The sequence below is a fragment of the Nothobranchius furzeri genome, chromosome 9 (genome assembly GCF_043380555.1).
Source record: "Nothobranchius furzeri strain GRZ-AD chromosome 9, NfurGRZ-RIMD1, whole genome shotgun sequence".
Classification (NCBI taxonomy): Eukaryota; Metazoa; Chordata; class Actinopteri; order Cyprinodontiformes; family Nothobranchiidae; genus Nothobranchius; species Nothobranchius furzeri.
Genome location: NC_091749.1, coordinates 12056048 through 12078248, shown reverse-complemented (window position 1 = coordinate 12078248; position 22201 = coordinate 12056048). Strand labels below are relative to the sequence as shown.

At 46.1% G+C, this 22201-nt stretch overlaps 1 pseudogene; it reads left to right on the top strand.

The window, feature by feature from the left end:
• The window catches only part of LOC129155129 (zinc finger protein 408-like), a 43328-nt pseudogene that overhangs the window by 11127 nt on the left and 10000 nt on the right, over positions 1-22201 (top strand).

Here is a 22201-nt window from a genome sequence, read left to right as displayed (position 1 = left end):
AAAACATGCCTGTACCACTGGCAGATTTGAGTCAGGTCACCAGGGGATGGTGTTGCCATGGCAACCCAGGGAAGAACACTATGATTCTATGAACTCAGGTGAAATAAACTTGCTTGCTGTCCTGCGGTGGTTTACTTCAGGTGACTGATGTCGCATTTGCTCAGAGATAGATTAGTCAGGGATCGTTTTAGCTTATCTTTACTTTGGTGTTGCAAACGCAACATCCCTTATAAAGAGCCACCAGTGTTGCCACAGTTACCTTGAAATCGCAATCTGATTACTGACTACTGATTACTCCTTCCAAAAGTGACTTAGTTACTTTACTGATTCATTCATTTAAAAAGTAACTAAGTTAGATTACGAGTTACTTTATTTGTTACGTTTAGCATTTACCAAAAACACTCTCCACTGCCTCAACATAAAAACTACAAAGGGTTTTGCCAACACTCACTTTATTGCAAGTGTTTTTTAACAGTAATGTCAACAAAGTATCTTCTTACATTTTAAGTTGAACTTAAAACCTGATGCCTGACATAATGCATGTTTGTATAAAAATAAGATTAAAAAATAGTCTTTCTTGACCTCACTTAAAATAAATAGTATTCATAAAAAAATAAATACACAGAGCCAGCACAGAGCAGGGTTTCCCCCAGTGCTTTATAAGCCTGGCAGGCCGCCAGGCTTTGCTTGTCCACCCGCCAGGCTAAGCGTCATGCCCCGCCCCCCTCCCAGACCCTATTGTGTCCGCTGACACGAACGGCGCAGCGAAACTAGAGCCCTCCATCAGCTGATACTGGTGAGAAACAGCAGCGGAATGTGTGTAACCCCCCCATCCCCGCTCTCATAAAGGAGCGCTGCAGGACACAGCGCGCATCCCCCCCCCCCCCCCGACGGCCGAACCCGCCAGGCTTAACTCATTTTCTGGGGGAAACCCTGCAAAGTGTACAACGAACCTTAATATTTAACTAATCCAAACTCAAAATAGTGACGATATATTTCCAGCTAGAAAATGCACCTCTCTCTCCTCCCGCCATTGTTGCTCACACTGTAGTACGTCCCTAGCTGGCGCTGCTTGGTAGGTGAGAACAAAAACATCCCGTGAACTGTCGCATTCGAGACCGTTCTATTGTTTGGTAAAGCAGTATACTGCTTCCCATGTACGTGGAAAGTCCGCGTTGATTGGGTATATGCATTATGCATGGCTGATCTTGGCTCTGCCCCTGCCGTGTTAGTTTTCCGTTGCTCAGGATTTTCTTAAGCAGAAAAAATTCAGAGTAAAGGACAAAATAACTCACAATGGCTTGAACAAGTAACTTTAATTTGTTTACTAATGTGGAAATAGTAACGCGGTAGATTAGTCATTACCAAGAAATGACTATATTAGAGTAACGTGCTACTTTGTAACGCGTTACTGGCATCACTGAGAGCCACATACATTTAAAAGGAACTTACTTCCAACACATAGTTGAATCCTTTTTGCTGTTTTTCACTTGTTTTTAAATTTAAATAAAATGTGTTGTTTATTGTTAAAAATGCAAAACATTCAGTGTAGATTGTAACTAATACCTGACGGTACTTTACTTTTTGGACTTAAAGCCTAATGTCACTGTTTAAAGAGACTGATCTAAAATTCTTAATGGTTTCATTTGTTTGTTTTCTTATTCCTTTGTTCGTTCCTTGTTTCCTTACCCGAGGACACCTGCTTTAGTGACTGACTCAGACATTTAATGATGTTGACTTGATGTACCGCCACGCAGCGCTGACTTGACATGATACATGATGGTTTGAAGCAATGCATTCTGGTCCGACATTCTTCCATCCTGCAGAATGTTGCTGTGGCACGCAGCTTTAAGAGCTTGTGGCAGTGAGGAGACTGTGCTTAGGGCAGCTGCTCTCCTCTGTGAGGCTCTGTCTGGTGTTTAGTTCACATCTGTTCTCTCTTATTGTTACCTCCCCTAAAGGGGGTGGTGTGTGTTTAGCGCCCTTCTTTGACAGATTGCGATTTCAGTTTTACTGTCTTTTCTTCCTCTTTGTGATGTGATTCTATAGCACACGCTTAAAAAAAAGAGCTAAACACAAGTTTAACTTTGACTATTTTCATTGATCATAAAGCTTGTTACTTAGTGCATTTGTATCAGAAAATAAAGATTTTATTAATTTTCACGGGTGTGTGGAGCAACTCATCTGATTTTAAGAAAAAGACCCAAAACTGAAGGAAGACAGTCACTTTATGTGGAGGAGGTAGAGGAGAAGTCATCATAGCTCAGCTCCATATATATTAAGTTGTGTTAAAATACATTTAAAAATTAGTTTTATTCATATATATAAATACACACATTCACCTAATACATTAAGACAGGTCATGTGATCTAAACTGCTATCTTCACTAGTAAAAAAAAAACAACCATTTAGCGTTTTAATCCAATCTGAACAGTAAACCATGTCTTGCAGGTCATGTGTCAAACCCATTGTATGAGATGTTGGGAAACTGCTAAAATCATTTTCAAAGTTTGACCCAATTGGTTTCATTTCATCACGTTTCACCATAAGATGACCTGAGTGGAAAACGTGTCATGAAAGGCAGCGGGTGACAGGCTTTGATTCAAGGAATGAAAGGCTTTTGAAATATGATTATTTTGAGCATATGTGTGTAATAATAATCCTATTACTGACAAAAGTGTGGACATTTAAATCCATCAAATTCTTAACTAATATGATAAAATAAATAAATAGTCATCTGAAACAAAAACCTGTCACGTTAAAGTTTGTGTTTCTGTCTGTAAACCCGTTGCTGTTGCATTGATGAGTTAATTTTTGCCGTAGAAGAAAAATTCATCTGAGAAAAAACTTCCAGCTGTGATCAATTACTGCAGCCTGCCATCCGTCAAACTGGCAGCATAATTTTTTTTGTTTAAAGGCAAATTTTCTCACATTATTGGACTGATACATAATCATTTGAGTCCTCCTCTCTTTGTCGCCTCCCCCTCCACCCTAACATGTTTGGTCTTGGTCTGTCTGTCCGCCTCAGGGAACCTAGAGTACCATTTGAGACTTCACAGAGGAGAGAGGCCGTTTCCCTGCCTCGAGTGCAGCCAGGCATTCACCCAGAAGCTTGATATCCAGCAACACATGTTCTCCCACACCAAAGGGGGATTTCTCTGCAGCTTCTGTGGGAAGTCTCTGAGGGACCCCCACAGCCTGAGGTACCACGAGAGGCTGCACACTGGAGAGAGACCCTATTGCTGCTCTGTCTGCGGGAAAGGTGATAATCTGAAACAGAAAATGTAAAAAGAGAATCTATTTAGTTTGTAGAAGAGTTAAATAACAAGACAGTTTTCTACTTCATTCCATGAGGAATTTAGATCAGGCCAGGTTCCTCCTATAGGAAGACCGGTGCTCTTATCAGTGGAGCATGACGGCAAACTAAAGCTGCAGGATAAAAAGTCTTCAAACTGTTCAGTAAAAAGAACATTTTTCTATGTTCCTGAACAAAAACAGAGCTGTGAAAAAAAGATTGGTCCCCTTTTTGGTTTTAGTCCACACGTAACAGTTTCAGCTCATTTCATATTTATTTAAATTGCATATAATGGGATTTGAGTATAGTTGGAGGTACAGTGAGCTTTTAAAATGTGTGATATTTTGCAGTTTCATATATATATATATATATATATATATATATATATATATATATATATATATATATATATATATATATATGGACTGCCTGTCCAAAATAAGTTGCCACCTGGATTTAACTAAGCAAATAGGTTGGGGCTTCCTATTGGATAAGTACTGCATGGGTGATTATCTTTCAGCTGACAACATGTTATTTAACCCCAACTGGTGCAATGAGTTTCTTCTCATTTCTTAAACAACCATGTGGAAAGACACATCTGGTGGTCGTGGAAAAGATGTTAGTCTGTTTGAGAAGGGTCAGATCATCGGCATGCATCAGTCAGAGAAAACATCTAAGGAGATTGCAGATTGCATTTGTAGCAATACACCAGCTACACTGGGTTCACCCACACCACTCAGACCACACAGCTTGCAGGTTCAACTCTGTATTAGGCTCTCCTGGTCTGACCTACACACTCCTAGTGCTCGTCCCAGGTCTCAGGGCAATCAGACTCTTCTCCTGGTGATCGGCCTCAGGTGTGCTCCGCCACAGCATTATTAAATAATAATAATAATAATACATTTTATTTCAAAGCGCCTTTCAGGACACCCAAGGTCACTTTACAGAAAACAGGTAATTAAAGACTGATGAGTCCAGATAGACCCTGTTCCAGAGTGATGGTGCATCAGGGTAAGAAGAGAGGCATCATGCCGAGTGCCTACTGTACAAGCCTGTGGGGGCAGTGCTATGATCTGGGGTTGCTGCAGTTGTTCAGGTCTATGTTCTTCAACAGGATGTGCTCCAAGAATGAGGTCAGCTGACTACCTGATTATACTGAATGGCCAGGTTATTCCATCTTCCCTGACGGCACGGGCATATTCCAAAATGACAACGCCAGGATTCGATGGGCTCCAGTAGTGAAAAAGTGGTTCAGGGAGCATGACGCATCATTTTTACATATGTATTGGCCACCACAGAGTCCAGACCTTAGCCACATCATTGGGATGTGCTGGAGAAGGCTTTGTGCAGCTCTACCATCATCAATACAAGGTTTTAGTGACACATTAATGCAACACTGGATGGAAATAAATCTTGTGACGTCTGCAGAAGCTTATCGAAACAACGCCACATCGGATATGTCGTAATCAAAAGTTCAAGGCAACAAACTACTAGAGTGACCTTTGTTTAATTTTATTGGGTTTTTTTTTTTGGTGGAGACTTTTTTTTGTCCAGGCAGTGCACTTACACACATTTTTGTCTCTGACTTTGTTCTTTCATCCAATAATTAGGAGCAGAAAAAAGTGCAGTTGAGACCAAATTTGGAAAAATAAGTTGATGAGGAGCCAGCCGGGTGCGTGAAACACATATTGGCCAACACACACACACACACACACACACACACACACACACACACACACACACACTCTCTCTCTCTCTCTCTCTCTCTCTCTCACTCGGCCGGCCTTGTTTATCTCCCCCAGCAGGCTGCAGCTCTGTCCTTAATGCATGAAGGGAAAGCACAAACTGCTGATTACACATATGTTCACATATTCTTTTCATGAAGCGTTCTACATCGTAAACTTGCTTGCTGAGTTCACTAGTTCTATTATTGAAGAAGTTGAAGCCATTTAAAACATGTTTTGTTCAGAAACCACTGAGTTTATATTTCTGGAGTGTTGACATCAGAAATGTGTTTAATGTCTATAGACTGAAGCGATTTTGGAAGAGCCTCTGCAGTTAGTAAGTAATTATCAAGCATAACTAGTACTTCACCTAACATTACTTATAATATATTTGACTCAAAATGCTATAATTATTGTAGTGAACAGCTTATTTTCCATCTGCAGACAAACTGATGATTTTGTCCTTTTTTCATGAGGCATTTACAGTTAAGTGAAGATCTGAACGATCATAGTAAAGAGTAATGTGGGGGAGACGCTAGTGAGTGCCAACAGTGTAGGATGTTGTGTTACGCCCCTGCCTGAAGCTTCTCTCACAAAAAGCAACAGTGTTTAGTTGTTTCTTAATTTAAATGTTTTTTTAAAGGATTACTTTTAGTATTAGAACTGGGGCTGTGTGGGGTCGTTGTGGTCGGCCAGTATCTTCCCTGCAGTTCAGAGAGCCGGTGAGAATTTTCCTGAAGGAGACGAGCTGACTTCTAACCAGAGCAGGAACCATTCAAGAGAAACTTTCTACATCTAAAGCATAAAAACACCCACATGCAAATGCAAGACCTGCTGATCTGAAGGTTCAGAGTGTGTGTAGCTTCAGTAAAACAAGTCTCATCATGGCCACCATGTCTGTTTTATTTTCTCAGTAAGGAATCTTTGTCTCCTTTTATCATGAAGTGCTGCTCCTAAATTGTGCCTGCAGCTCTCTTTGTTGCTACCGTAGCGCCGCTGGATTTAAAGCTCAGTAACTCAAACATCACAGCATAGGAAACAAGATTCCTTTGTCGTGTTTTTAGTACTACATGCAGAGGAATCTATCCTGAACCATTTTCACGGACTGTGCAAAACTAAAAAAACTTAGAAAATACTAAATTAACTAAATGTTTTAAGGGGAGACTAGGCAGTTATGGCTTGCTTTTAGCGTTCCTAGTGTCCCTTTAGTAGAACCCCTAAGCACAACTTAGCTCCTCGCTGTGTGATTGTTTTTTTAACACCTTAATCTAACTGTTGAAATGTCTCCCCAGCCTTCATTAATATCGACAGTAGCGATTCACAAGTAAATCAAACAAATCAGCTGTGGTCATGATCTATAACATGAAGGAAACTTGCTGGAAGCAGACTGCTGCACCAAGTATGTCAGCTCAACTTTTTTCTAAGTCCAACAGACTGGACTGGCAGTCCGAAGTTGCAAATTCGTTACAAGGCTCGGGATCACACGTGATTATTTGTTGCATTCTGGGATGTGGAAGACATGTTGATGACCTTACGAGTGTAAACAAACCGTGTGCTGCAGAGAAGAAGCAGATTTTGGAGAAAGGAAGCGTTAACATGTTAAAATCCCTAAACGGATGTGGGGAATATACAGGCATATGTTAAAGAGGAAAGCCAGGGACCAGTATTAGCATTATTAAGGGTTTGGATCCATATGAAAGACCCAAGACTAGAGAACCAACGACAACGTGTTGCCACTGTAGCTCTGCATAACAGACGTGTTCGGCCTACATGTTTGTGGTGTGAGCGGATGTAAACGTGCGGGTGAGACGTAAACGTTTCTTTTGCTTGTTTTCCTAGTAAAACGATCAAAATTGTCATCCTATAGAAGAAGTGTTGCAGGAGGAATTGTGTTGTGTCAGTGCGCCGTCATTAGCCTACCAGTGTGTGTGTGTGTTGTGTGTGCATGTTGCAATTGAAGGAAAGACACGATGAGTAAAAAACATACACCATCTGTAACTTAAAAAAATGAAAATACTCCAGAAGGTGATGTTTGGTTGCTTTACAGTTGTGATCCAAGCGGGCCGACGAGACTCTGTTATAGATACTTGGTCTCCGTGAAAAGTTAGCTTGTTTTCCACCTTTTTCCCTGGGGATCACGTTACGCCCCACAACACAGCAACAATTTACCGTGGTTGCGTAATATAACCGATCCAATGAATAATAGAATAAATGAAGTTGCAAGACTGACAGTGAGCATGCTGGTGTCTGGAGTAACAGTTAAGGACTTGAAAGTCGCCAACATGGCAGCTGCGTCACTGATGACAACATAATCCCAAGCCCTATTCTGGCCACACAAGGCGGTGTGGGTCATTCACCCAGTAAAGGGTCATTTTAGCTCAAACTGGTTCAAGAAAATGATTTAACCCTTACCCAACATTAAAGCATTTGTTTGTGCTGACTCATGTATTTTTGTGTATAACTTTGGCTATGTTAATGCAATTGATCTATTTTTGGGGAGGATGTGTATTTTTGAAGGAATTACTAAAAATAGTTAGAAAAAATCTTCAACTTCCTTTATTATAACGCATAATTTTTTAGTAGCGTTAAGCATCTTTCTGCTTTTTTTTGCGCCATTGACTTCCATGTAAATCATATTTTTATGATAAGCATAAATATTAGCATAATTTTTAAAAAATATTATTTTGTCTGTGTTCTCAGACCATTCATTCATTCATTCATTCATTCATTCGATGGTTAGTTTTTACCGTTTTCCAATAGATGGCGTATTTTCTCCATATATAGCAGGGCAATGACTGACACTGCATTTGAATTAAATGATTCTGCTGTATTTCTTTACTTCTGACTCCATTATAACACATATTTTGCAAAAAAATGGTTTGTGTGTTATTTAGAGATTCCATACAATAGTTTGCATGTGTGTGTTCTGAATTTTTGGTAATTGTGTTTTTACAGTGTGCCTTAAAAAATAAGCCTTTACTGAAAGTAGAAAATCTACTCATTCTCAAAATGGCATTTTGACATGTGTCACTCTGTATGCTTGTGCAGGCATGCTTGCATGCAGGGATCAAAGCACTTTACAAATCTTCAAAAGACAGATCTGTGATCATTATTTAGAGTAGTTGTGCAGGTGTGGCAAGGGGAGTGTGTGTGTGTGTGGGGGGGGGGGGGGGGGGGGGGGGGGGGGAGGTTCTCATGCACACTGTTGAAATCATGAATATTCATCAAAGGCATGCTACATATAAAAACCAAAGGATTTTCTGCAAAATTTCAGTTACTCACAATTTTACTTTTGCAAACTGTTATTTCAACAAGCACAAAGCATTTGCATGGATGAAAATTAAGATGAAGGCTGAAAAACTTCAAAGGCATACATTTGTTTTGCAAAACAAATTCCTGCAGAGCTGAGTTTGTTTACATGGAGTTGGGGTCAGTTTACACAGGCGCACCAATTCACTAAAAGTACATATGAGACTCGGATCCGGATTAATTTCTTTCTGCCACAAGCATGAGAAGAAGTTTCAATGCAGATCAACACCTGACATCAGGATTCTCTGTCGGCCTCACACTTCCTTCGTCGAGGGATCACCCGCTTCCTAGACGGCTTCGATTTATTTTTTTAACAAGAACAATCCTTGATATAATAATTAAACACACTAATAATATAGAGGGGAGGAGACAGTATGACAACTGGACAGATGTTGACGACGTGGAACTCCACGCATTTCTTGGGCTGCTCGTCCCCGCTGGGGGTGCTCCGTTCCTGGGGGAATTTACTAAAAGCCTCTGGGAGGAAACAGAGAGGCCGATTTTCAGAGCCACAATGAGCCTGCGAAGGTTCCATTTGCTGACGGCAACAGTTTGATGACCGCTTGAGGGCAGCACGCCGGTTGGTGCAGCAGTACAAGCTCGCTCCCCTCTGGGAGGTGTGGGACTTCCGGGTGGGCTGGCTCCCTCTTGCCTACAACCCCGGTGAAGATGTATGTGTGGATGAACAGCTCGTCGGATTCATAGGTCGCTGCAACTTCCAAGTAGTATATGCCCTCAAAGCCGGCAAAATATGGCATCAAGCTGTGGGTGGTGTGCGATGTGGCCTCTTATGTCTGGGGGATTTTTCCCTACCTGGGCAAGATGACGCGAGACGCCCCGGCACAAAGGGAGCAAGGGAGGCGGGTGGTGCTGGAGCTCACCGAGCGACTGAGCAGCTGCACTGTCACCACGGACAGAGGCGGTTTTACCATTAGGCATAGGTAGGCGGTCACCTGGGGCCCCCTTGTGTTGGGGGGCCTCCTAGACCTGACCGCCGGCACCCCTCTGTTAATGCCACAATATTCTTATTACCAACCTGTGGCCGCAGACGGGATTGAACATACTTCTCGTTACCATAATTCCTGAACCTTTCAAGATATCACTAAAATTCAAAAAGTGCTGAAAAGATTAAAAATGGGGCTTTTCGTGCATATACAATACATTACGGTAGTCACCGGGATTCCGTCTTGAGCGCAACGAATCACAACACAGATTCAGAGACGTGCTGTTTGTCATCCAAAATGCTCCGTTTTATAACTATTGAATGGCTGATCAGATTCAAAAACTTCCAACGGTTCCTAAAAGTACATAAAAGCAGCTTTCCAACGATCTATAGCATGAAGCAATCAGAGTTATGGAAAATATCGCTACGAGGGGAAATCCTGCTGTACAGCCTGATTGAAACGGAGTGCAGCGCCGCGGTGAAAGCGGATAACGGAACGGGGAAGCTAATTAGCATAAAAACCAGCATGAAATTATGGAAATGCCTCAAAGAAAATCAACACGATCTATTAGGTGTCCCAGAAGGCTTATATCTGAAGACAGTGACCACGAAGAAGGCCAGATCTCCAGTGAACCAGGGTATGAACGTTTGTTCATTCTTTATTTTTTTATTTGAACAACCCTCAACTATTTGCTAATTGTAAGATTCAGCTTCATTCTGTAGTGGCTGACTCGAGCTGAGCGAGAGTTGGAGATGTGGCGTGGCTTCTTAACCCAAGCGCGGAGTGACTGACGCCGGGTGGAGTGATCACGCTGTTTAATCTAGGAGCCGGGTGCGCAGCGGTATGAAGAAACAGCTGAGCACAGCGGCTCCCACAGCACAGGGCTGACTTCTAAGAGTTGTCAGGTCTCTTAGATCTGGCTGATCTGGTTTGCATAGGCTGAGTGATCTGAGACGATCTGGTCTAGACTCTGAGTTCGGTTCGGTGAGAACGATGACTGAGTGATTCGGCGTTGTGCGGCATTTCCTTAAGTAGACTTGGCGGGTGACGTGAACCGGAAGACTGGCACTGGGGATGTTGAGTAATGGAGTTCGGATGGTCTGAGCGGCTCTGCGGTTCCTCCCTTGAGGAGGTCGATGGTTGTGAGGGAGACTGCGTGACACATTCCAGCATTATTTATCTTTTTACAATAAATAATTACATTTGCTAAAACAAAAAGTTTTTGGTATAGCAGTGCACGTCTGCACCCCATGGCAGTGTGAGGTGTGCAGGACTCTGCCTGTAGCTGAAGAGAAACTGCTTCAAGGTCTACCACATCAAATAAAAACGTCAGAAAGTTTACAAAAATGAATGGTCCTAAAAACTGCTAAAAAAGATACCAAGGTTTAAACTTTTTTAAGAATAGATGCATTACAAATCAAAGTTTAAATTGTTCATTCCAAATTGTTCACCCAGTAATTTTGAAGTTCCTGTTCAGTAATAAATGTAAAAAAATTCAATTCCGTTTTTTGCTTTTCTCACTTTTAAGCTGATTTTTTAAAGGCTTTAATAGAAATAAATTCTAAATACAAACCATACACTGAAAGCTGAGGTTGTTCTGAAAAAAGAAGAGTTACACACACTTTGTACTTTTTATTACAATTTTACAGCCACAAGATAAAAAAAAAATACCAGGCGGCCCTGTTATAATTATGGTCATAAGAGGGTCATTAAGACGGCGATGCACAAACAGGAAGTGATTGGTAGTCATTCCACTCCAATCCAGTTGGTGGCGGTAATGCACCAAATGGTTGTTTGCCAAGTGCCATAAGACCACAAATAATAATAAGAAGAGAGGTGGGAGCGTTCGTAACAAACTCAAAGCGATAGTCAAAACATTAAGCATGACATGAAGTTATCCTAGTGGCTCCAATAAGAGAAAGAAGCTGCATGTTTCATAAAAGCTTTTATTTTCACTTCTGAAAGTGACGTCGTTTCTCGATAAACATCAAAAGGAAGCAGAAAGGAAAGACAATGGAAAATGTTTAAAAGGAGGAAAACAAAGACCAAAATGGAAAATAGAAAAAAAAAAACAAAGGCAACAGCACAGGAGCACTGACAGGAAAAAGAAAGCAGAGCAAATATTGAAAGCACTCAAAAGGAGGGAAAAACAGGAAAAAAGAGGAGGACTAATAAAAAGGGAAAATAACTCATGTCAGAAGAGGGGAGAGTTTCGCAAATCCAGTTAAAGGTAAGATTGTTGAAAATTTTATGTAAGGGGCCCCATGTCTGTGTTCGCCTTGGGCCCCCAAATTGCTAAATCCGCCTCTGACCACGGACAATTTTTTCACATCATTAGCCCTTGGAGAAGAGCTGCTCCGAAATAAAATGTGTCTTGTGGGAACAGTTAGGCGCAACAAGCCAGAGCTGCCACCACAGCTGCTCCAGATGAGAAGCAGAGCGGTTCTGTCCTCCCTCTTCGCCGTCATCTCCACCACCACCGCGGTGACCTACATACCGAAGCGCAGACGGGACGTTCTGCTCCTCAGCACCAAACACCATCGGGTTGAGATCCAGGAGGGATCGCAGCAGAAGCCGACTGTAATCCTTGATTACAACCACTGCAAAGGGGCTGTTGACAACTTGGACAAGGTAATTTATTTAGTTTTATTATAATTCGCCAACCTAATTGCATATTTTATTTATTTATTCATTTATTTTAATTTCAGCTCGTCGCAACATACAGCTGCTGCAGATGAGAAGCAGAGCGGTTCTGTCCTCCCTCTTCGCCTTCACCTACTCCACCACCGCGGTGAACTACATACCGAAGCGCAGGCTTGCATGCACGCTTTGGCAGAAAATATGGACAGGCAGTGTGCGAGGAGCACTTATCAGCTGAGCGCTTAACCCACAGCTGTTAGCTCACTCCCCTCTGTGTTTCTCTCTCTCTCTCTCTCTCTCTCTCTCTCTCTCTCTCTCTCTCTCTCTCTCTCTCTCTCTCTCTCTCACACACACACACACACACACACACACACACATGCACACACGCACACTTTTTTTTGTTCATGTGCTTTAATAAAGTGTTCAACTGGCCATCTTTGTAAGTGCATTTTTTGTGCTCAAAGGACTTTAACGTGTGTATTTTAGAAAATATGACATCAAACAAAAACTACAAAGTGAGAAAAAAATATTTTTACGCCTATTTGTGACACTCCAAGGCTGTGACAACTTACCCACAAAAGAGGTCATCTGGACATAACACACAAAAAATGATTTGATTTTTTCATTTTTTGTAGTTCTATTTCGTCTAGTCTTAGCCCTTAAGCTAGCTGCTATTGGAAGGATGATCTCCGCATCAGCCAGTCATGAAGAGCTAAAATGTACGCCCACCAATAGTGGGCCCCCTCGTGGTATATAACCGCAGTGACCACACTGCTCACCTCCTTTTTCTCTTCATGCCAAGCTTGAGAGCTTTATTAAAGAGCAAATATTATCCTAAAAAGAGCAACATTATCCGAAGACGACTTACCAGCCATGTCCAGCGATGCCAGACCCTGCCCGACCTGCCAGACGGGCTCCATTTCCAGCGGTGACCTGCACGCTAAGTGTGAGGTCTGTCTCGGGGCTCACCACGCTGGCCTGGCCTTGACCCCGCAGGCCTCGTGCCCGTTCTGTGCCGCTCTGCCCGTGGCGGAGAAGATTCGCCGGGTCGAGTACTTCACTCCCGCCGCCGACGAAGAATTTCCGGTCGCTGACTCGTACCCGCTGGACAAGGCTTTGTATTTCTTCGACGCCGGTCAGGAGCCGGCTGGCTTCAACCGGCTGGATGACGTCACCGACAGCGAAAACTACGATGAGGCGGCATCCTTCCTAGACATAACGGAGGTCGACGAGCTTCGCTCAGCGGGTCCTCCTGCCCCAGTGGCTTCTCGTTCCTCCCTGCCAGCAGTAAGAGCACTGCTCCAGGAGCTGCCCACCATAATTTCTGCGGCAGCAGCCCGCAAGGGGCTAGCTGTGCCAGAACCGGCACCGCCTGAAGCGGATGATTTGGCGGGAATTTTCGGGGCGACTCAGACACGCTGTCCAGACCCTATCTGGCCGCGCTTCCCCGCTGCTATGAGCTGCTGGTCTGCCGCCTTCTCCGAGCCTGCCAAGCTCAAGGCGCCAGTCTCCACGTATGCGCCCATCACCAAGGTCGAGGGGTTTTCCGACCAAGGCTGGCCGTCCGTTCCTCCGCTAGAGCCGGACTTGGCCTCGCTGTTCAGCGCCAAGAACCACCTCGCTGGCCCGTGAGCTTTTCCCACTTCAAAACATGACCAGCTGCTAACGCGGCTCACCGACCGCGCACATCAGTGTGCCTTTCAGACCGGCGCTGCAGCGAATAACATCGCCCTTCTTGCCTTCGGCGTCTCAAAGATGATGGAGGAGCTGGAAGCTCCCGAGGAGTCGAAAGCCGTCATTACTAAGACTGCTGATGCTATCCTCAATCTGTGTGCTGCTGTGCTCACCGGTTCTGCTCGCATCGCTGCCTGGCAGACCCTCATCCAGCGAGCGATCTGGCTGAAGGCCCTGCCCTCTATTCCGGAACATCTGCAAAGGGAGATGCTAGACGGCCCCATCACCACCGATGTTCTGTTTGGTCCCCATCTTAGGGGCGTCATTGAGCGGGCTCAGAAGATGGCCGAACTATCGGCTATGGTGCGAGACCTGGTCCACCCTCGGTCAGCCTCGCACTCCGGCCGTTCAGCCAGAGGATGGGACAAACGGCGCGGAAGCTTCAGACGTCCAGCTGCACCGCCCGCTCCACGGAACCGGCCTCCTACTTCGGCTCCACATCAGCGGGACCAGCGAGATGGCTTACAACGGTTCCGGCGGGGCCAGCAGACACAGTCTTGGCAGTCCCAAGTGCAGGAGCCTCGCAGAAAGCAGCCACGGAAGTGACTCTTTGGGGGGAATGTGTGTGTTACTGATTGTTCTGATGTTGTTGTTGGTTTTGAAATAAAACCCAAAAAACGTCACTCAAAGAGCATAATCCTACAGTCTTCCGCAGAATCCTCTGCCGAGTTCTCACACATGTTCCCCACACCAAGCATTGCTGCACGCACACATGTTCCTGCAGGTACAGGCAGTCATAATACACGGCCAGCCGTAAGGGTGCGCTCCATTTGCGCTCCGGCCCCAGCATCCGGCCAGGCCCAACTCTTCCCGCTCTCCCCACACCGTTGGGTGGGGCGGGATGTCAGGTCGTTGTCTCGACCACGCGCGGCGGCACAGTGCGCGGCTCCATCCGCTGGCACTCTGTCGCCCCCGTGCACGGGCCCGGCTCCCACTCGTCCTTCACTCTCGGACTTCACGCTCCATGGTGTGGACCAGCCTGTTCCAGCTGTTTCGCAATCGCCCTTTCGAGCGCAGCCCTCCATGGGTCGCCCCCAGTTCTCTGGTACGGGCGACGGCGGTAAGGGCGCATACACAACCCTCGGACGTTGTTCACGTGACCGCGCACACGCGTCCACTGTCGGAACGCGCGCACGAGTGGCGCCGCCTTTGTATCATGAGCAAATGGATTTCGGACACCATTCATTGCGGTCACACACTTCATTTTCAGGCCACTCCACCTCCCTTCAACAGGATCGTGGAGACGACGTTCACATCGCAAGTACAGTCTCAGGCGCTAGAGCTGGAGCTGCGGGAACTTCTGTCCAAGGACGCTATTTCCCGAGTCCCTCGCGGATGTAACGGAATCAAAGTGATGTCTCTATCTAAAGTTGTATTTTATTACACTGTAGGTAGTTCACTTTTTATAAACAGAAGAATAGGCTGTTTTTATCATCAGGGAGTTTAATTAAACACTCTGTATTGACTTTGAAAAAAGAAAAGAGAGAGAGATGGGATCGTTTGAGAATCTTTAATTTCTGAATTATAAATTCTAAACAATCTACCAGGACTACTCTGTGATGGATGAGAATGGATTCGGATGTTGTGTTGGTGCGTGCGTGTGTGTGTGTGTGTCTGGTTCAGATTCTCTAGGCTGACGTCAATGAATCTGGTCGTCTTTGTTATGACTAGATATCACGAGGCTTATAAAGTGATGACATGAGCCGCTATTTTGCCGTGTACGTACCCAGTGGGGGTCTCCCAGGTAGATCAGGAAATGCCAGGTCTGGAGACCTCGGATGTACGATGGAGCTGTCGGTGCAGCGATCACAACGTTTCAAAGCCCGTCTGGAGGGTCGACCCCGGTACCGTTCGGCGGCGTCAGCAGGTGCTCTTATTTTGAAAGGACGCCGTCTGGTTGTTAAACGACGAAAATCTCCCGCTTCACAGTTCTTAGTTTAAAGAAGAAAACACATCTGGCCAGGCTGCGCTTTCCTTTAGGATGATGGTGAATAGAACTGAAGTCAAAATGGAACTGACTTAAAAATGGCGTTGCCTTGTTTTATATCTCTGAATTGTTGATAAGTTTCAGTAAAGTGGATTGGACACTTGAAGTCAACACCAGATTCTCCTGCGGCAGCCGAAAGCTCTGATTGGTTGGAACAATGTGTCATGCGTTTCTATGGAGATGAGGATCAGTATGTCTGTGCCGTAGTCCTGTTTTCATTAAACATAATTCATGACATATTTATTTCACAGATCATTCACTTGATTATTGTTGATCAACATCTGTTTTGCTTAATAATTTTAATCACAAATAAAGTACTTTGATTAAGTAAAGTTTATTCTTCTCCTTCGGACTCTTCTCCTGGAATGTAAACAGTCTGAGGAACACCCGACCTTGGTTTTTCTACACGGTGTTATTGTGCACAGGGGGCAGCTGTATGGAGTTGAAAACCATGAACTTCATAACCTTACATATCCCCCCTTTTCAAGGTCAATGTGGTCCTTCAAGAGACCACTTGGTCGTTGAACAAACCCAAGTTATGAAGAATCTTGACAACAGAACCGGATGCGATCCCAAGGGAACAGCCATCTGTGGTGAGGTACGAACCCCACGCCGGAGAACAGTCTCGCATACTCCTCAGGAAGAACACAAGTCAGCAGGTTATTAATTATTCCCCATGGAAGCCATAAACGAAGCAACAGCAACGTCATATCCTCACGGGCAATAAAGCAAAGCAGGAGCAAATCTTGAACGTATCCACGAACAGGGTAGTATTCCAATTAAAAATCGATTGTTGTATCCGCAGGCAGGGTAATATTCCAAATAAAAATTGAACTTTGAAAGAGTACTTATCGTAATCCACAAAAAGGGAAGAGCAGGTGACAGTAATCCTAACGAATGAGGTGTCCCAGCAGCCATGCCGGAACCACAGTCGTCCAAGGCCAACGAGCCGGACCACCACCCAGGAGTAGTCGATGCAGATGACGAGTCACGGATCCACCCCCAGGACGCAGGATCCTCACAAGCTCAGCAGAGGAGAGAGAGCACAGTGTAGGCACTTCAATGTAGACACGACAAAAGTGCATTTCATGTCATCAAAGAAATAAAAAATAATAAAAACCTAACTCTATGAGTGCCTTTTGTACCATGTGTTAGTTTTAAGTGTAATTACCCATTAAGTGAAGAAATGGATGCAGCCCTGACTGTGTAAGATGCAAAAAGGAATGATGCGAGAAGCAGAAAAACGAAAGAAACCCTAAATGGTATCAGTGAATCCTCACTGTAAATACTTGTGTCAGGACAGGGGCAAAATTGGTTATAGCCCAGTAGGATAAATCAAAGAATTGATAATCACGAACATAATTTTCACTGTAAACATCAACTGGTCAAAGGTACTATAAAAAAAACAGAAATGTAAATCAGTACTAAAATGTAAATCAGTGGTTAGTAATCATGTTCATGTTAATGTACCCTAAGGAATTGTGATTAGTAAAGATTAAAACAAAACAAAATTTTGGACAACAGTACTATGTGACCTAACCCACTCACTGTTACCTGACTCCAGGAGCCCACAGCACGTCCGTCTCAACACACCTTAAGTCTGCACGTGACGTATAACAGGAAAGACAACCATGTACACTCACAAACAAACAAATTTGTGTAATCAGAGATAGAAATCTGTGGAACCAACGGGACGTATTTATCACCCCCCTTTTGAAATAGTGGATTGTTGTTGTTGGTATCGGCCAAATCTGTGGGACCCTTGTGCAGTTTGATATGGTCCCTGTGTACCCATTTGTAGACGGGCGCCTTGTTTTTGTCGGCGATCTTGATCTGATACACGACCGGAGAGATCTTATCTGTAATCAGGTATGGACCCGACCATCTGGGCAGAAGTTTCTTAGCCAGCTTCCCCAAGGTCGCATTGTTGTTACCCGTTTTGGGAGCGAAAATGTAGTACCAGGCCTGGTCACCTACATCGAGTTCGGAATGTGAGGCTTTCTTATCGTAATAAGTTTTTCTGCCTTCAGCTGACTTTTCCAGAGACGCCTGTGCGAACGAGGATGCTGCAAGCAGGTGATTTCTCAGGTCCTGCAAGTATTGGCCGCTCGTACACGCCGGGGCTGTGTCGGACTGAACCTGTCGTTGATACAGCAGGTGAAGCGGTAGGGTCATCTGTCTACCCGTCATCATTTCAAACGGGGAGACACCTGTAGACTCGTGAGGGGTAGCGCGTATGGCCATGAGGACCAACGGAAGTTTCACATCCCAATCTCGGTGGTTAGCTTTCACGTACTTTTTTAACATGCTGATAACCGTGCGGTTCACCCTTTCGACCTGGCCAGAGGACTGGGGCCGGTGGCTAATGTGGAACTTAGCCTTGACACCCAACAGTTCCCAAAGATGTTTCATCACGTTAGAGGTGAAATGGGTACCCCTGTCCGAGTCGACCCTCGCGGGCAAACCGAAGCGGGCAAAAACGTGATTCAGCAAGAGGATCGCTGTAGTCTTAGCTGTGTCATCAGGTGCTGGCAAACATTCAACCCCTTTGGTGAATGTGCAGGTGACAGTCAGTATGTACTTACTCCCTCTGGTGGATTTGGTCAGAGGCCCCACCCAATCGAATTGCAAGTCCGACCACGGAGTGGTCGGCCCTTTTTCTTGTAGGGGAGCTCTGTGCGTAGGGTTGGACGGCTGAAACTGACAACAAACCAAGCAACACTCGACGTGGTCCGAGATATCATGACGCATCCCCGGCCAATAAGCAACCTGGCACAGGGCACCGAACGTGGCCTTGACGCCTTTGTGACCGGCAGATGGAGAGTCATGAGCCTGCGAGATCATGCTCCTCCTCAGCGGTTTTGGAGTAACAAGGACAGGCGGCGAAGGAGGCTTGGCGGCGTGCATCAGCAGCCCTTCGACGACCCTCAGCGTGGACCGCACACGAAAGAGAGAGCGAAGCTCTGGAACGGAATCAAGCTCGACGGAAGTCGGTAGCTGGGTTTTAGGATCAGAAATGTACTTGATCATCCTGCTGATAGCAGGGTCCCGGGATTGAAGACTGACAAGATCGGTATCCGAATAGGCAGGTTGAACGGGCACCGCACCCTTGGGTGGTTCCGAGTCGGACGCTTTAGCAGCCCGAGCTCGAGTAACTACACACACCTGGTTTTCATCAGGGAAAGACCACACATGTCCCTCAAGCCACCCGGGTTCGAAAACCCACAGGGGACCATCGGTCGCGCCCTGTTTGGCCAAAGAGTCTGCAAGATCGTTCAACTCCTTTTCAGGACCGGGTGAGCGAGAGCGACCTTTGACTTTACGCCAGTAAATGTGCATGTCAAGTGCAGTCACCAGAATGTCACATTCCCTGAAGAGGGCCTGATTTTTGACGGGCTTCCGGCTAACGGTCTGGAACCCGTTATTCTTCCACGTTGGTAGATGACACAAGAAACTGAGACGCGCGTAGTCCGAGTCAGTGCAAACCACCAGTTCACGGAAGCCACGGTCCCTAGCGCTACGCAGCGCTATCACGATCCCCGCCACTTCAGCATACTGTGAGGTCTTACCACCCAGAGAGTAACATCGGGACTCCCTGCGGTCACAATCTACCCAGACGACACCCACGCCCGCACTAGGCGCAGAACCGTGCCGAAAAGCACTGCCATCCACGTATACGGTCGGTAAACCCGCACAGTATGACTGGTCGTAGTAGTGGTGGTTGCGGTTTAGAAGAGCCTGAGGGGGCCTGGCTGGCGGGACTGACGCGATGGCGTTGTCCGAGCAATGTTGGCACGCAGCCAAACCCATGCCAAGAGGGCTACGTCGGTTCTGGGCGTAGCGCACCTCGATATCGAAGCTTTGAAGAGCCAGCAGCCACGAAGCGATTCGCGAATTGGTCACCACACCATCTCTGATGCGCTGACTGTTAAGGAAGGTCACCGGCTGGTGCTGTGTCTCAATGATGATTTTCTGTCCGCCAATGTAGTTCGCAAAGTACTTAACTGCCCACATGGTGGAAAGCAAAGCCTTTTCACAGTCCGAGTATTTCAACTCAGGTCCAGTCAAGAGCTTACTAGCATAGGCCACGACACGCCTGTCGCAGTCATGAATCTGGTAGAGACCAGCACTCAAACAGTGAGCTGAGAAACCAACCTCAAGATGGAACTCCTTGTCACAGTCGGGGAGCGCCAAGCACGGAGCCGAGCACATGGCGGCCTTCAGGTCATCCATGGCCTGCTGGTGCTGCTCCGCCCACTCGAACGCCACATCCTTCTTCAACAGATTACTCAGAGGTCGTGCCAACTCAGCGTAATGTTCCACGAACTGACGCGAGTAGTTGCAGACCCCCAAGAAGCTGCGAAGTTCGGAGACGTTCGTCGGAGGTGTGATGGTGGCAACACCCTGAATCCTGCCAAGCTGAGGCTGCACTCCCTGTGGTCCCACAAGGAGGCCAACGTACTGAACTTGCGACCTGCACCACTGACCCTTGGCGAGAGAGATCTTAGCGCCCGCCGCCGCGAGCTGACCCATGACATGGTCCAGCTCGGCCAGGTGGTCATCCAACGTACGCCGACAAATAAGAATGTCGTCGACATAGATGAGTGTCCCACGCTCTCGAGCATCGGGGCAGGCCTTGTTCAAGAAGATGTTGAACTCAGCTAGCGAGTTGGAATAACCAAAAGGACACCGGGTGAAGGTGTACTGCCGGTTGGCAAAGGAGAAAGCAAGTTTGTGTTGGTCCGATTCATGGACGGGAATCGTCCAGAATCCAGACGCAATGTCAAGGGTGGAAAAGTACTTAGCATCTTTCACTTTTGGAAGCTCCTGCTCCAGGCGTGCCATAGGCCACCTAGACAAGGGGACCTGTTTGTTGAGTTGCCGGTAGTCAATGGTAAGTCGCCACTTACCATTAGGCTTCAGTACCGGCTACAACGGACCTGAGTAGGTGCTGTTGCAGGGTCGAATGACCCCGTTAGCCAAGAGGCTGTGAATGATTTCCTGGACCGGATCTATGGACGCCAGGGGAATCTTGTATTGCCGCACAAAGGACGGCGGTGCATCGGGCCTGGTAGGAATCCGGACTTCATGGATAGTGGTCAGACCACAGTCCAAGGAGTCAAGTGAAAGAAAATCCTGGTACTTTAGAAAAAGTTGTCTTAGCTGGTCTCGCTCGACATCGTTGGTGAGAGCATCCGCTTGGTCTATGACCTTCTCAATCTGTAACAGAAGTTCCGGGGGTCTACCCGGTGGCTTCGAGAGTGGTGGTGAGGTCGAAATCGCGTCCCCCCGCGAAAGACATGCCACCGAAGGGCGTCCGCCTGTGTCAGGCCACGGTTTGTACGGCTTTGGCTTCCGCACACGTGCAAACAGTTGTCCGGACGCACCGCTGATTCTAGCGTCAAGGCGTTGGAGACAGTCCAACCCTAAGAGCATGGGCATCGGCATCTCCTCGCTGATGTACACGAGGTGTTTAAAGGACATGCCTCCTATCGAGATGATGACCTCAGTCGTCACAGCCGCGGGCGAGGGAGCGCCATAGAACTCGTTAAAATCCTTTGGGCCTGAAATGAGTTTGGGGGGTGAGATGTCCTCCCCCCTTTGTTCGCACATGCTGCTGTAAAGAGCTCCGCTGATGAGCGAGATGTCCGCTCCTGTGTCTAATAATGCGACACAGCGATGTCTCTGATTTACAGTGACCTCCACTGCGGGCCTATTAGATCCCTTTCTCACGACCAGAGGTGCAAGCAAAATTTTCTCAGTTACGGCGGTGGTAGTAGTGGTACTGCGGTCGTCATCTGCGGGTTCGTTGCCTAACATCGCCACGGATGGAACGACCGGAGAGGTGTTGTCGCTTTCCTTTGAGGTGTTGTTGTTTTCCTGTGAATCAGAACCTGTGACAACATCAACCTGCAGCATTTCAGTCTCATTTTGTGGCTTCTCAGGCAAACACGGAGTCTCTGACCGGGTCTCCTGAGACTCACGCACAACTTGTTTGACGCCCTCGACGTCTTTCTGAAGATTGCAGATCACGTTCATCATGTTAGTCATCATGGGAAGGAAAGTGTTTTGAATCGCCGCCTGAAGTTGGGATTGTAATTGCATCGTTACCTCTGAGTCCATTTTCCAAAATAGTAAATAGTCTTTCCTTGTATTATTTATTAATTTACCCTTCGAATTTTGCCTTCTAATTAGATGTTTATTTAGAAACAACCTTACCTGTAGAGTTTTTTAAAGAATTAGTTACAGGGAAGCTTGGCTGGTGAATGAATATTTTGGGCAAAATTGTTCAATAATGCCAAAAATATCATTGTCATTTGACCTGCCCAAGATGGCGGGTCAAGCTACGTGTCGGGCACCTAAGATGGCGGACCGCCGCGCATGCATCGTCCGACACCCGGCTTTGATCCCCGTAGCAATCTCACGATTCTAAACACCGCAGCGTGTTTCAGAACCGCCGCTAACGTTACCCTAAAGTATTCCGTACCGGAAGGTTTAGTGGATTAAAGGACGCAGTTCCGCTGCGTCGGAACGGCTAGAAAGCTTCACGGGACGCGTTCCCGAGCCT